The sequence below is a fragment of the Lampetra fluviatilis genome, unplaced genomic scaffold (assembly GCF_964198595.1).
Source record: "Lampetra fluviatilis unplaced genomic scaffold, kcLamFluv1.1 SCAFFOLD_148, whole genome shotgun sequence".
In the NCBI taxonomy this organism is placed as follows: Eukaryota; Metazoa; Chordata; class Hyperoartia; order Petromyzontiformes; family Petromyzontidae; genus Lampetra; species Lampetra fluviatilis.
The window spans coordinates 158,880-175,816 of record NW_027620724.1 but is presented as its reverse complement, the minus strand read 5'-3'; the positions used below and the strand labels follow the sequence as shown (position 1 = coordinate 175,816).

Sequence of the window (16,937 nt, the reverse complement as noted above, 5' to 3'; positions counted from 1 at the left end):
CAAGCCATGTTTATTTAAACTGCGGTGGGCTTCACAAGAGGCTGCCACTATTTGAGAAAAGAAACATTCCCATCACGGTGCCTCGTCTGTCTGAGATACAGAGACAGTGGAGACGCAGCGAGACAAATGGAGAGAGAGAGAGATGGTCACCGTGATGTAGTCTGGGGAGCAGGTGCAGAGTGGACTCCTTCTGAATGTTGTAGTGGGAGAGGGTGCGACCATCCTCCAGCCATCTGCCGGCGGAGATCAGCCTCTGCTGTTCTGGAGGAATCCCTTCCTTCTCCTGGATCTTCAATTTGACCTTCTCAACGGTGTCCGTAGGGTTCCAGTCGACTCTGAAGATCTTGCCGGCGATCGTCTTCACGTAGATCTGTGGGACATCATCGCCACCGCAGAGCTGGGCATCCGGGTGGGATGACGACTCCGGCTCCCGCTGCTTCGAACGAATTCCTCGCGTCTCTTGGGTCTCCCCGTTGGCTTCGGCAGCGGTTGCTGAAGGCTCCGCCCCCGGGTTGATGGCCTTGTGGCCATTTAGCAACCACCAGAGTCCGTTCATGTCACCACCGGGCCTGAGAACCAGGTGCAGAGTGGACCCCTTCTGAATGTTGTAGTGGGAGAGGGTGCGACCATCCTCCAGCTGTTTGCCGGCGTACATCAGCCTCTGTTGTTCCAGAGGAATCCCTTCCTTCTCGTGGATCATCGCTTTGAGATTCTCAGCGGTGTCCCAAGAATTTAATTTCAGGGTGAAGATCTTCCCCATGAGCGTCTTCACATAGACGTCCGGACTACCACCGGGCCTGAGAACCAGGTGCAGAGTGGACCCCTTCTGAATGTTGTAGTGGGAGAGGGTGCGACCATCCTCCAGCTGTTTGCCGGCGAAGATCAGCCTCTGTTGTTCCGGAGGAATCCCTTCCTTCTCCTGGATCTTCAATTTGAGCTTCTCAACGGTGTCCGTAGGATTCCAGTCGACGCTGAAGATCTTGCCGGCGATCGTCTTCACGTAGATCTGTGGGACATCATCGCCACCGCAGAGCTGGGCATTCGGGTGGGATGACGACTCCGGCTCCCGCTGCTCCGGTCGAATTCCTCTCGTCTCTGGGGTCTCTCCGTTGGCTTCGGCAGCGGTTGCTGAAGGCTCTGCCCCCGGGTTGACATTTAGCAACCGCCAGAGTGCATTCATGTCGCCACGGAGCTGGAGAACCAGGTGCAGAGTGGACTCCGTCCGGACGTCGTGGTCAGTCAGGGTCCCCCCTCTGTCCGAAGGCTGCTGCCCAGTAGAAGGTCAGCGTCTGCTGGCCAAGGGGACTTCCCTGTCTTGGACCAGTGCCTTGGACCTTCCCAACGGGGTCCAATTTCAGGGTGGCGGTTGTACCCTGCGAGCGTCTTCACGAAGACATTCTCACCACCAAAGACAAAGATGCCCCGTTAGGCTTTGAACAGACTGTTGGGGCAAGTGCGGTTAGCGAGTAGCACCTGTGAAGGCCGGCACGGCGCACGAGGGGGTGGGTGGCCAGCACCACGCCCTTTGTCTACCCCAGTGGCGATGTTTACACACCGCAACCAAGTAGTCATTTGAGGCTGAATCGACCTAGGGGAGGCCCAGGACCGGTTCAGATAACCGTCACTGGTGTTAGTGGCCATGAGCGGTAATCGAACCCGGGTACTCGGGTTTGTAGCTCAGCGTAGTGCACATCGCTACACTACCGCTCCCCACATATACCTACACCAACAACCGCCATTCGCCACGAAGTGACGGTGACGTCACCTTGGCGCCTGTGCCAGGCCAGGTGCAATTTAAGGCCACGTGAAGTGTCGAAGGCTCGCTGACAGGAGGTCTTGGGACAAACCCAGCTGACTGAGATGACTGGCTGATGCACCAGCTGTACCCGCGACTGTGCCAAACTTGCCGCATTTTATCCGCCCGGCGCTCCGCTCATTGTTGTGAGCGTCGCTCCTCTGCCCTCCGTTGTTGCTGGAGGGCGACTGCCTCCAACTGCCCAGTAGCGTCCTTCACGAGCCTCCTCCACTGAGGCCGATCTTGACACCGCTGGTACCAGTAATCGGCAAGTCCACTCAGCTCCACGTCCTCCTGTACCACATCACTCCATCTCTTCTCCAGCTGTATCGTGCCTATTTAGCCCCCTCTATGCGGCCAAACAGAAGCAGCTTGGGCATGCCGTGGCTAGGCATGCGGGCTACATGACTCAGCCAACGCAGCCTTGCCTGCCGAAGGAGCTCACCGATGGGAATGTGTCCAGATCTTTCAAGGATTTGTGAGCTCCTCACACAATCCAGCCTGGTTAAACCCAGGATGGATCGTAGGCAGGCCAGCCTAAATGTTTCTAACCGGCGAAGATCCATTAGGGGGGTCCACGTTTCGCAAGCGTAGAGAAGGGAGGGAATGACTGTGGCCAAGAAGACCTGAAGCTTCATGCGGAGCGACAGACCAGGTAGCTGCCACACAGCAGCGTTACACTGCCGATGATTAGATATTGCCGCTGGACTGATTCGGAGTGAGGCCTGTTAAACCAGAGCTGGTCATGAGCACACTGCCCAGGTTATGGGACACTCTCCACAACTGCCCCATCACCAGTGGGGAGCTAAAGGGGTGGAGTGTCTAGTGGCTGTCAAACCAGTTTGACACCTACGTAAATACAACAAAGATCCCCCGTATAGCCTTAACAGTCTGTAGGGGCAAGTGCTGTTAGCGACCACCTATAAAGGCCGGCACAGCACACGAGGGGGTGGGTGGCCAGCACCACGCCCGACCGCCTTTGTCTCCCCAGTGCTAGCGATGTTCACGACACACCGCACCAGGTACTCATTTGAGGCTGAGTCGACCTAAGGTGAGGCCCAGGACCGGTTCAGATAATCGTCACGGGTGTTGGCCAAGAGCGGGAATCGAACTCGGGTCGCCGGGTTCGTAGCACAGCGTAGCGCTAACCACTACACCCACCGCTCCCCACACATACCGATACACACATACACAAACAAAATCTATACACACACACCTACATACTCGCCTCTATATCAACACACACACACACCTATACACATATACACACAAAATCTATACAAACACACCTATACACATATACACACAAAATCTATATAAACACACACACCTGTACACACACACACACACACCTGTACATACACACACACCTGTACACACACACCTGTACACACACTTACCTCTCTCTCTGCCCGTGTATCTCTCACCGAGTGAGGCGAGCTGCTCACCACCTCCACCTACCTGGGAAACCCCCCAGCACTCCCCCCACCCCCCCCTCATTCACCCCCCACTCCCCTCCCCCCACTCCCCTCCCCCACTCCGCTCCTCCCCCATCCCCCTCCTCCCCCCGCTCCCCCCCACAGATGAATCCGGAATCATCTGAACTGAAACATCTTTCCAGTCATCTCCGTCACCACCAACACGGTCATCACCACCACATCCACCACCACATCACCACCACATCACCACCACCCGCCACATCACCACCACATCACCACCGCATCACCACCACCGCATCACCACCACCACATTATCACCACAACACAACCATCACCACATCATCACCTCCATCACCACCACCACCTCCATCACCACCATCATCAGCAGTGTGGAGGAGGTGTCCCTGAGGTCTGGGGAAGGGTGGTGGAGGGGCACTTCACGTACAGGTGAGTGTGTGTACAGGTGAGTGTGTGTACAGGTGAGTGTGTGTACAGGTGAGTGTGTGTGTCTTTATGTATAGGTGAGTGTGTAAAGGCAAAAACAACCCCCTACTTCCTCGTGGTGCCGGACGGCAACGCTGTGGTGGGCAGTGCCATGGGTGGAAGGCCAACTTAGATTGGCAATTCCCCTCATGGCGTTTGTAACTGTAGAGGTGGTACGTGCTGGGGGGGGAGGATCGTGAGACAGCGCGAAGTGGGTGACTACATCACGGTCCGCAGGCAGGTGTCCACATCGAGGTCCGCATAGGCCCCGCCCCCTGGGGCGGAGGGCTATGTAAGGCGATGCGCAGCAGTGCTCGGGGAGTCGTCAACCAGTGAAGAAAGAAGACGGAGGAAGAGATAGGACCCTGAGACCCCTAGCCCCGCTGCCCTTGTAAGGGCCGGGACTCTGTGCGGCTCAGTGGCGAGATCTTGGGGATCACGGCCTGACGTCCTTGTAAGGGCCAGGCTGTGTGACGCAAGGATCGAGACCCGTACCCTGGCTAGGACGGGTCAGTCAGCCTCCCCTAGGAAGCACGTAGCCGGAGGGCCTGGGAGCGTAGCCGAGTTGGGCACGCGTAGTGTAGGCTGTATCTCGGCTGTATCTGTTAATGTGTTAATTGTGTTAATAAATAAGTGCTGCCCCGTCAACTCGTCTCCCGCCGTATTCAAGATATTACATAACCACCACAGCGGCCAAATGGGGGCTCTGGACGGGTGCGAGGGGCTGGTAACCCCTCCACCTTCAATTAACTACCACTAAAGTACTATATAAAACATTTATTAAGCTTGTGCCGGAGGCCCTGGGGGGACAAGCGTCTATGACGTCTCCTGGCCAAACCTCATTTGTAGGAGCCAGGAGACTGAATCCTTACCCTCGGGGCTCCTCCAGAAACAACAAAAAGCCACTACGGATGGCCACCTGAAATTTCCGAACGCTCACTGCGGAGGAGAGGCTGCCACTCCTCTGTCGGGAGCTGGGCCGGTACCGCCTGGATCTCTGTGGCATTCAGGAGGTCCGGTGGACCGGCTCTGGCTCCTGCCACCAGGAGGGGTGGCCAGTCCTCTACAATAGGGAGTGGCTCTTCTTCTGAACAAAAGAATGAAGGGGGCGTGGGAGCATAGCAGTGAGGTGTGGGAAGCTGTAAGCCCCAGGCTACTTTGGGCTCGCCTTCCCATCAACCAGAGGCGAGGAGTGGTGGTCGTGGTTACTTATGCCCCCACCGAAGACGAACATCCGTGGAGAGATGCAGGCAAGGCCGATGAGTCAGATGCCTTCTATGACCTCCTGTCACAGGTGTTAGCTAAAGTGGCCCCTCGGGATAGTCATCCTGTTGGGTGATGTTTACACACCGCAACCAAGTAGTCATTTGAGGCTGAATCGACCTAGGGGAGGCCCAGGACCGGTTCAGATAACCGTCACTGGTGTTAATGGCCATGAGCGGTAATCAAACCCGGGTACTCGGGTTTGTAGCTCAGCGTATTGCACATCGCTACACTACCGCTCCCCACATATGCCTACACCAACAACCGCCATTCGCCACGAAGTGACTGTGACGTCACCTTGGCGCCTGTGCCAGGCTAGGTGCACTTTAAGGCCACGTGAAGTGTCGAAGGCTCGCTGACAGGAGGTCACGGGGCAAACCCAGCTGACTGAGATGACTGGCTGATGCACCAGCTGTACCCGCGACTGTGCCAAACTTGCTGCATTTTATCCGCCCGGCGCTCCGCTCATTGTTGTGAGCGTCGCTCCTCTTGCCCTCCGTTGTTGCTGGAGGGCGACTGCCTCCAACTGCCCAGTAGCGTCCTTCACGAGCCTCCTCCACAGAGGCTGATCTTGACACCGCTGGTACCAGTCATCGGCAAGTCCACTCAGCTCCACGTCCTCCTGTACCACAGCTCCATCTCTTCTCCAGCTGTATCGTGCCTATTTAGCCCCTTCTATGTGGCCAAACAGAAGATGCTTGGGCATGCGGGCTACATGACCCAGCCAATGCAGCCTTGCCTGCCGGAGGAGCTCACCGATGGGACTTTGCCCAGATCTTTCAAGGATTTGTGAGCTCCTCACACAATCCAGCCTGGTTAAACCCAGGATGGATCGTAGGCAGGCCAGCCTAAATGTTTCTAACCGGCGAAGTTGCTCCATTAGGGGGGGTCCACGTTTTGCAAGCGTAGAGAAGGGAGGGAATGACCATGGCCGAGAAGACCTGAAGCTTTTTGCGGAGCGACAGACCAGGTAGCTTCCACACAGCGTTACACAGCCGATGAAAAGATAATGCCGCTGGACTGATTCGGAGTGAGACCTTTGCTGTTAAACCAGAGCTGGTCATGAGCACACTGCCCAGATTATGGGACACTCTCCACAACTGCCCCATCACAAATGGGGAGCTGAGGGCGTGGAGTGTCTAGTGCAGGCATGTCCAAAGTTCGGCCCGCGGGCCAATCACGGCCCGCGGGCAGATTTCATACGGCCCGCAGCTTCGGTCTTATAATGTGTTATTTATGGCTCGCTAGCTGTCAGAATAAATAAATACCTCTTTCCGCCACACGGTGGCAGCACCATTCTAATGCTCTCTATTTGTTTTTTTCGGTAAAGTCACGTAGGTAAAAAAATAAAATTAATAAAAGTAAAATTAAAATAAAATACAAATCACGACGTTTCGGAGGCAACACAAGCTTCCGTCTTTAGGTGGAACCGTCACAGCACGATAGCTGTATCAAGTGACGGTTCCACCTGAAGACGGAAGCTTGTGTTGCCTCCGAAACGTCGTGATTTGTATTTTATTTTAATTTAACTTTTATTCATTTGAATTTTTTACCTACGTGACTTTACCGAAAAAACCTAAGAATATGAATCCTTGCAGTCACGAAAGCTTCTAATCTAGAATTAATGCTCTTTAATTTCCCATCCGTGCCACGAACCCTTCTCGAATCATTTCTGCCATGGCGACTGCAAAAAAAAAGAGAAAAGTTGACAGTGAGGGCTTCTCTGGAAATCGAGGCAATTGTGTTTGTCTAATTTATAAAGAGACGATTGCCTTGTTTAAGGATTTCAACGTAAAGAGACCAAACATGCTACAACATACGACAAGCTAACAGTGAGTGACTGCGCTAAAAAAGTGAAGCAACTCCAAGCTGCTCTGGCATCGCAACAGCGATTCTTCACGCGGGCCTGTGAGTCAAAGGAAAACATCACCAAAGCCAGCTACGAAGTGGCCATGTTAATAGCTAAACATGGCAAAACTTTTACTGAAGGTGCATTTATCAAAGACTGTGTCATTAAAATGGTGGAGAACATTTGCCCCGAGAAGAAGCAAGAATTTATGAATCTTTGCCTGGCACGCAACACTGTGGCACGGAGAGTTGAGGACATATCGTCAGATATTCCGAGACAACTGGGGGACAGGGGAGTGGCTTTGATTATTTCTCATTAGCCTGCGATTAAAGCACCGATGCATCTGACACTGCACAACTACTTATTTTTTTAAGAGGAGTTGATGACAACATGAACGTGACAGAGGAGCTGTTTGACCTCAAAAGCCTTAAAGGGCAAACCAGAGGAACAGATGTATTCGTTTCTGTTTGTGAAGCTGTTGATTGTATGAAACTACCATGGAGTAAAGTTTCTGGGATCATTACCGATGGTGCACCTGCCATGGCTGGTGAGCGAAGTGGATTGTCCACACTGATCTGCAATAAAGTCGGCGAAGAAGCAGGCACCGCTATTAAACTTCACTGTATCATTCAGCAGCAGGCTCTCTGCGCCAAACATCTCAAATTTGACGATGTTATGAAACCAGTGGCAAAGGCAATCAATTCTATTCGCTCTAAAGCTCTATACCACCGACAGTTTCAGCGGTTCTTGCGTGACATCCAGGCTGAATATGGTGATGTAATATATCACAACGACGTGAGGTGGCTAAGTCGGGGGTCCGCACTGCAGCGATTTTTCTCTCTCAGAGGAAATTGGACATTTTTTGGGCGAGAAGGGACAACCAATGGAAGAACTGTCCGATCCTGTATGGCTGGTAAATCTGGCTTTTTTGGTTGACATAACAAAGCATCTGAATGCGCTGAATGTTAATCTTCAAGGGAAAGATGCAGTGGTGAGCCAGCTATATGCTCACACCAAGGCCTTTGGAACCAAACTGCAACTTTTCCAAAGACACTTGTCCCAAACAGAGCCCTGCACCGTGCACTTCCCAGCTTTGAAAGAGGTCATTGACAGTTTCTCACAGGACAACATTGGTGCGCAAATGAAGAATTATGCAACAGCTATCGCATCTCTTTCTGTGGAATTTAACAAACGCTTTCGGGACTTCGCAGTTATTGAAAAGGACATGTTGCTTTTCTCTTCTCCCTTCTCCGTGGACCCTGATGATGCTCCTCCACAGCTGCAGCTGGAGCTCATTGAGCTGCAGTGTGACGATGAGTGCCGCGGGAAACACCAGCAGTGTTCTCTTGTTGACTTTTACCGGCAGCTGGACAAAAGCAGGTTTCCAGAAATGCGGTCATTTGCTAAGAAAATGCTGAGCTTATTCGGCTCCACATATTTGTGTGAGCAAACATTCTCAGTCATGAACTTAAACAAGAACCGATTGAGGTCAAGGATGAGTGACTCCCACTTGCGTGACATTTTACGCATCTCAACCACTGCCCTCAAGCCAGACCTGGTCTCTTTACTGAAATCTAGATCTCAGTATCACCCTTCTCATTAGTGTCAGCAAGTTATCTGTTCCTTGATCAATTTGAAATTGAATGTTTTGAACGGTAACATCTTTCAATATTAACAGTGAAAAGCCTAAAGCACACTAATGCACTTGGACTTATGGCACTTGTTTGATTAAACTCTTGAATATTATTTGGTTATAACTGTTGATGTTATGTACCTGTAGATGTGACACAAACTATTGCTTTCTGAAAGATCTTGTAAAAAACAAGGGCAAAATTCACTTGTTTTAAAGTTTAATGATAACAGACCACTTTGCATTACTTATAACTCCTGTTTAAAATGTTCATGAGGCACAGATATTTAACTCATGGAAATGTAAGGTATTTTATACAGTTTGTTTAATGTTACCTGACTGAATGAAAGGCAGAATTGTGTTTTTAGAGTTGTTCACATCTGCCTGAGTGGCTTATATTTGGTTACATTGTCATTTGAAAACTAAAGGTAATTGTGACAATGAAAATGGTTTTATAACAGTGTGTATTTTCAAGTAACTTTTGTGGTTAAAAAAATGTCAGAAGGAACTATTGGCCCTCGGGCATCTTCACTTTATCAAATTTGGCCCTCGTTGCAAAAAGTTTGGACACCCCTGATGTAGGCTGTGTAGGTATATATACCTACGCGGGGGTAAATATGTTTTTTGAGGAGGGGTGTCCACAATTTTCGTAAACCTTTTACATCAACTATTTACCCCACAATTTCTACAACTTTTTGGACTTTTGCAATCTTCTTACAATTTTGTTGGTGGAGAAATGTACAAACGGCCCACCGGGCTTTCACAATACCTTAGTATCTGTGTGTGTACAGTGAGGGACACAAGTATAACCCGTAAAAACAAAGTTTTTCACTATAAATCCTTTATATGCGTGGCGGCTAGAGTCCTCTCGTCCTCTGGCTAGAGATGGCTGCCACCTATGGGTCAGATGATTGCATTGCACCATTAAGCAATTGGTAATTAAATATAATATTTTTGTCCTAAAAAGTGTAAAATTTTGGAAAAAAAATTTCACGAACATTAATTGTCACGCACAACGAGTCTGTGTGGAAAATGTCAGCTCGATTGGATCACGGGAAGGGGGTTAAAAAACGACCGAAAGATTTGCACGGTCGTAAGCAAGCAAGCGAACTTAATATAAAGGATTTAAAAAGTATTTTATCCCCTGCTGATTTTGTATGTTTGCCCACTGACGAAGAAATGATCAGTCTATAATTTAAATGGTAGGTTTATTTGAACAGTGAGAGACAGAATAACAACAAAATCCAGAAAAAGGCATGTCAAAAATGTTATAAATTGATTTGCATTTTAATGAGGGAAATAAGTATTTGACCCCTCTGCAAAACATGACTTGGTGGCAAAACCCTTGTTGGCAATCACAGAGGTCAGACGTTTCTTGTAGTTGGCCACCAGGTTTGCACACATCTCAGGAGGGATTTTGTCCCACTCCTCTTTGCAGATCTTCTCCAAGTCATTAAGGTTTCAAGGCTGACGTTTGGCAACTCGAACCTTCAGCTCCCTCCACAGATTTTCTATGGGATTAAGGTCTGGAGACTGGCTAGGCTACTCCAGGACCTTAATGTGCTTCTTCTTGAGCCACTCTTTTGTTGCCTTGGCCGTGTGTTTTGTGCCATTGTCATGCTGGAATACCCATCCACGACCCATTTTCAATTCTCTCGCTGAGGGAAGGAGGTTCTCACCCAAGATTTGACGGTACATGGCCCCGTCCATCGTCCCTTTGATGCGGTGAAGTTGTCCTGTCCCCTTAGCAGAAAAAACACCCCCAAAGCATAATGTTTCCACCTCCATGTTTGACGGTGGGGATGGTGTTCTTGGGGTCATAGGCATCATTCCTCCTCCTCCAAACACGGCGAGTTGAGTTGATGCCAAAGAGCTCCATTTTGGTCTCATCTGACCACAACACTTTCACCCAGTTGTCCTCTGAATCATTCAGATGTTCATTGGCAAACTTCAGACGGGCATGTATATGTGCTTTCTTGAGCAGGGGGACCTTGCGGGCGCTGCAGGATTTCATTCGTAGTGTGTTACTAACTGTTTTCTTGGTGACTATGGTCCCAGCTGCCTTGAGATCATTGACAAGATCCTCCCGTGTAGTTCTGGGCTGATTCCTCACCGTTCTCATGATCATTGCAACTCCACGAGGTGAGATCTTGCATGGAGCCCCAGGCCGAGGGACATTGACAGTTCTTTTGTGTTTCTTCCATTTGCGAATAATCGCATCGACTGTTGTCACCTTCTCACCAAGCTGCTTGGCGATGGTCTTGTAGCCCATTCTAGCCTTGTGTAGGTCTACAATCTTGTCCCTGACATCCTTGGAGAGTTCTTTGGTCTTGGCCATGGTGGAGATTTTGGAATCTGTTTTATTGTTTCTGTGAACAGGTGTCTTTTTACATGTAACGAGCTGAGATTAGGAGCACACTCTTAAAGGGAGTGCTCCTAATCTCAGCTTGTTACCTGTTTAAAAGACACCTGGGAGCCAGATTGAGAGAGGGTCAAATACTTATTTCCCTCATTAAAATGCATTAAAATGCAAATCAATTTATAACATTTTTGACATGCGTTTTTCTGGATTTTGTTGTTGTTCTGTCTCTCACTGTTCAAATAAACCCACCATTAAAATTATATACTGATAATTTCGTTGTCAGTGGGAAAACGTACAAAATCAGCAGGGGATCAAATACTTTTTTCCCTCACTGTATATGTAAGGTTTTTAAGAGAAGTTTTGAAAGATATTTTTCACCCGGGCAACGCCGGGTACTTACCGCTAGTCCATAATAAACGGCACATTTCATGTCTGACGCAGACGATGTCTTAACAATTGTAGACCAGTGTATATTTGAAGCTTTCGTGATTGCAGGAATCCATACTCTCTCGCCTCAAGACGGTCGTGACTTTACCGAAAGAACCAAAGAGTATGTAGACCAGTGTTATGATTAAAACCAGAGGCCTCTGTGGAGGAGGAGGCTCATGAAGGAGGCTGCTGCTGCCGGGCAGTTTGGAGGCAGTCGCCCTCCAGCAACAACAACGGAGGGCAGAGGAGGGATGCTCACAACAATGATCGGAGCGCCGGGTGGATAAAACGCAGCGAGTTGGGCGGCACAGCTGGTGCATCTGCCAGTCATCTCAGTCAACCCATTGCACCATGTGGGTCTGTCCCGTGACCGCCTCCTGCACCAAACCTGGCACAGTAGAGGGTCACAGCTGGTGCACCTGCCAGTCATCTGAGTCAAGTCAACCCACGACACCACCTGTCTCGATTTAAAGCTTTCGTGACTGCAGGGATTCATCTTCTTGGTTCTTTCGGTAAAGTCACGTAGAAGGGAAGTAATACTGGTAGGAACGAAGTGGACCAGACCACCAATAGATTAATGTGTCCGTCCGTCCGTCCGTCCGTGTATCAACATCGCCCCCTACTGCAAACACTTGGCATGACCCTGTCCGACAAGATGGCCGCCCGCTCCCCCTGCGATCTGTGAACTAAACAAGATGGCCGTCGCTTCCGGCGCCTCAACGGCGAAACTTTAAACTTCGCTTCAAATTTACTTTACTGAAACGCAGCATGTTTTTAAAAAAAATTACTTTACTGAAACGCAGCACGTTTTTTTAACACAGAGACAAGAAACATTTGTTAACACAGAGACGAGATACATTTAATCGCCTTATTTGTGCACGAAAAGCACGGCGCGAGGCCTAGTGCGGCAGGCTTCGCGAGGCCTAGTGCGGCAGGCTTTGCGAGGCCTACTGCGGAAAAGGCATCGCGAGGCCTACTGCAGAGAAGGCTTCGCGAGGCCTACTGCAGAGAAGGCTTCGCGGGGCCTAGTGCGGCAGGCTTTGCGAGGCCTACTGCGGAAAAGGCATCGCGAGGCCTACTGCAGGGAAGGCTTCACGAGGCCTACTGCAGAGAAGGCTTCGCGAGGCCTAGTGCAGCAGGCTTCGCGAGGCCTAGTGCGGCAGGCTTCGCGAGGCCTACTGCAGAGAAGGCTTCGCGAGGCCTACTGCAGGGAAGGCTTCGCGAGGCCTACTGCAGAGAAGGCTTTGCGAGGCCTAGTGCAGAAGGCTTCGCTAGGTCTACTGCAGAGAAGGCTTCGCGAGGCCTAGTGCGGCAGGCTTCGCGAGGCCTACTGCAGAGAAGGCATCGCGAGGCCTACTGCAGAGAAGGCTTCGCGAGGCCTAGTGCAGCAGGCTTCGCGAGGCCTAGTGCGGCAGGCTTCGCGAGGCCTACTGCAGAGAAGGCATCGCGAGGCCTACTGCAGAGAAGGCTTCGCGAGGCCTACTGCAGAGAAGGCTTCGCGAGGCCTACTGCAGAGAAGGCTTCGCGAGGCCTACTGCAGGGAAGGCTTCGCGAGGCCTAGTGCAGAAGGCTTCGCTAAGTCTACTGCAGAGAAGGCTTCGCGAGGCCTAGTGCAGCAGGCTTCGCAAGGCCTAGTGCGCAGGCTTCGCGAGGCCTAGTGCGCAGGCTTCGCGAGGCCTAGTGCAGCAGGCTTCGCGAGGCCTAGTGCGGGAGGCTTCGCGAGGCCTAGTGCAGAAGGTGGTGGTGGGGGGTGGTGGGGTGGTGGTGGTGGCGTTGGGTGGTGGTGGGGGGTGGTGGGGGGGTGGTGAGGGCTGGTGGGAGGGGTGGTGTTGAGGGTGGTGTTGGGGGGTCTTTAAATCTCACAGCGTTTCTTGTCAAAACAAACACTTTTAATTAACGTTACACTAGAATACAGTAATTTTTTCTTTAACTCCTCTATACCCGGTCGATATCCCTGTACCGGTACTAAGTATTATTCCTACCAGCCCACCCCGCAGGGTCCTGTTAAAAAAATAAAAATAAAACACAATAAAATAATTCTCACGACGTTTCGGCCACAACGCAAGCAGCCGTCCTCAGGTGAAAACCAGGTCCGTCGAGGCGACAGAGTCTGAATGAAACAGCACACGAGCTTGGAGCATATATATAAGCTGGGCGCCTAGACAAAGGAATTTGCATATCAAGTGGAATTTAGCATATTTATGGGAAATGCAGGAATGTGATTAGTACTACATATGCATGTGCATTATGCAGGATTAACAGGATCAAAGGGAGCTGCACTTGCTGCTGCTGCAGTTGCTGCTGCTGCAGTTGCTGCTGCTGATGCAGTTGCTGCTGCAGTTGCGGCTGCAGCAGCTGCTGCTGCAGTTGCTGCTGCTGCCGCAGTTGCTGCTGCTGCTGCACTTGCTGCTGCACTTGCTGCTGATGCAGTTGCTGCTGCTGCAGTTGCGGCTGCTGCAGTTACTGCTGCTGCAGTTGCTGCTGCTGATGCAGTTGCTGCTGCTGCAGTTACTGCTGCTGCTGCAGTTGCTGCTGCTGCTGCAGTTGCTGCTGCTGATGCAGCTGCTGCTGCTGCAGTTACTGCTGCTGCTGCAGTTGCTGCTGCTGATGCAGTTGCTGCTGCTGCAGTTGCTGCTGCTGATGCAGTTGCTGCTGCTGCTGCAGTTGCGGCTGCAGCAGCTGCTGCTGCAGTTGCTGCTGCTGCCGCAGTTGCTGCTGCTGCTGCACTTGCTGCTGCACTTGCTGCTGCTGCAGTTGCTGCTGATGCAGTTGCTGCTGCTGCCGCAGTTGCTGCTGCTGCTGCACTTGCTGCTGCACTTGCTGCTGCTGCAGTTGCGGCTGCAGCAGCTGCTGCTGCAGTTACTGCTGCTGCAGTTGCTGTGTGCGTCTTCACGTAGACGTTCAGACTACCACAGTGTCAGACAACCAGGCGCAGAGTGAACCCCGGCAGCACGTTGTAGTCGGAGAGGGTGCGACCATCCTCCAGCTGTCGGCCGGCGTAGATCACTCTCTGCTGGTCCAGAGGAATCCCCTCCTTGTCCTGGATCATCGCTTTGAGCTTCTCAATGGTGTCCCAAGGATTTAATCTCAGAGTGAGGGTCTTCCCCGTGAGCGTATTCAGGTAGACGTTCAGACTACCACAGTGTCTGACAACCAGGCGCAGAGTGGACCCCTTCTGAATGTTGTAGTGGGAGAGGGTGCGATCATCCTCCAGCCGTTTGCCGGCATAGATCAGCCTCTGCTGTTCTGGAAGAATCCCCTCCTTGTCCTGGATCTTCAATTTGAGCTGCCCAATGGTGTCCCAAGGGTTCCAGTCCAGGGTGAAGGTCTTCCCTGTGAGCATCTTCACGAAGATTTCATAGCAACTTTCGCCAGCATCACCGTCACCATCACTTGGCTCAAGATCCAGGTGCAGAGTGGACCCAGCGTGGATGTCGTAGTGGGCGAGGGTGTGAACGTCTTGCAGCTGCGTGCCGGCAAACGTCAGCTTCTGCCGGTCTCGAGGAACCCGTTCCTTGGCTTCGATCTCCGCCTTGACCTCGCCAATGGTGTTCGAGGAGTTCCATCGCAGGGTGACGATCTTCCCTGCGTGCGTCTTCACGTAGACGTTTGGACCAACGGCACTGCCACCATCGTCACGTCGGTTGAGATCCAGGTGCAGAGTGGATCCTGTTCGGATGTTGTAGTAGGAGACGGTGTGACAATCCTCCAACTGTCTACCGGCGTAGATCAGCCTCTGCTGTTCCGGAGGAATCCCCTGCTTGTCCTGGATCATCGCTTTGAGCTTCTCAATGTTGTCCCAAGGATTTAATTTCAGAGTGAGGGTCTTCCCCGTGAGCGTCTTCACATAGACGTCCAGACCACCACAGTGTCTGGCAACCAGGCGCAGAGTGGACCCCTTCTGAATGTCGTAGTCGGTGAGGGTGCGACCATCTTCCAGCTGTCTGCCGGCGTAGATCAGCCTCTGCTGGTTCGGAGGAACCCCCTCCTTCTCCTGGATCTTCAATTTGAGCTGCGCAATGGTGTCCCTAGGGTTCCAGTCCAGGGTGAGGGTCTTTCCCGTGAGCATCTTCACGAAGATTTCATCGCAACCGCCGCCAGCACCGCCGTTGCCATCAGGCCGCTCGAGATCCAGGTGCAGGATAGACCCAGCGTGGATGTCGTAGTGGGCGAGGGTGTGAACGTCTTGCAGCTGCGTGCCGGCGAACGTCAGCCTCTGCCAGTCTGGAGGAATCCGTTCCTTGGCTTCGATCTCCGCCTTGACCTCGCCAATGGTGTCCGAGGAGTTCCATCGCAGGGTGACGATCTTCCCTGCGCGCGTCTTCACGTAGACGTTCCAACCACCGGTACGGCCACCACCGGCACGGCCACCATCGTCACGTGGCTTGAGATCCAGGTGCAGAGTGGACCCTGTGTGGATGTTGTAGTCGGTGAGGGTGCGACCATCCTCCAGCTGTCTGCTGGCGTAGATCAGCCTCTGCTGTTCCGTAGGAATTCCTTCCTTGTCCTGGATCATCAATTTGATCTTCCCAATGGTGTCCCTAGGGTTCCAGTCCAGGGTGAGGGTTTTCCCAGTGAGCGTCTTCACGAAGATTTCATAGCGACCGCCGCCAAAACCCCTGTCGCCATCACGCCACTCGAGATCCAGGTGCAGAGTGGACCCCACATGGACGTTGAAGTGGGCGAGGGTGCGGACATCTTGCAGAAGTCTGCCGGCGTACATCAGCCTCTGCTGGTCCGGAGGAACCCCCTCCTTCTCCTGGATCTTCAATTTGAGCTGCCCAATGGTGTCCCAAGGGTTCCAGTCCAGGGTGAGGGTCTTCCCCGTGAGCATCTTCACGAAGATTTCATCGCGACCGCCGCCAAAACCCCTGTCGCCATCACATCGCTTGAGATCTAGACGCAGGGTGGACCCCGCGTGGATGTCGTAGTGGGCGAGGGTGTGAACGTCTTGCAGCTGCGTGCCGGCAAACGTCAGCCTCTGCCAGTCTGGAGGAACCCTTTCCTTGGCTTCGATCTCCGCCTTGACCTCGCCAATGGTGTCCGAGGAGTTCCATCGCAGGGTGACGATCTTCCCCGCGTGCGTCTTCACGTAGACGTTCGGACCACCGGCACGGCCACCACCGGCACGGCCACCATCGTCATGTCGGTTGAGATCCAGGAGCAGAGTGGACCCTGTGTGGATGTTGTAGTTGGAGACGGTGCAACCATCCTCCAGTTGTTTGCCGGCATAGATCAGCCTCTGCTGGTCTGGAGGAATCCCTTCGTTCTCCTGGATCATCGCCATCAGGTTCTCCGTGGTGTCCGTGGGCTCCACTTCAAGGGCAATGGTCTCCCTGCTCGCTTTCCTCACGAAGATCTGCATCTTAGCTGAACAAGACAGGGACACAGAGAGACATCAACAAGTTCACACGACTCATCTCCAACTGTAGAGCTAAACGTGAGAACAACGGGCAGGGCTGGAGAGGTGAAGTATGGTCTCAACGGTGTGGTACAGGATCTTAGCTGGAGCAGCGCGGGTTTAGAATATTTACCATTCCTCTCTATTTACCATTCATCTATGACATTTGGATCAGTCCAAGGACTCATCACAAAATAACTTGAATCTGTGCCATGGATGTGAGATGGGGTGGGCAATGTGCCACTGGGTCTGAAAGGCAGTCGCTGCTGGAATCCACGATGCCACT

General features: G+C 52.1%; 1 pseudogene; it reads right to left on the bottom strand.

The window, feature by feature from the left end:
- LOC144954314 (uncharacterized) overlaps positions 1-16,615 on the bottom strand; it is a 48,003-nt pseudogene extending 31,388 nt beyond the window's left edge.
- Between the last annotated feature and the right edge of the window lie 322 nt (positions 16,616-16,937).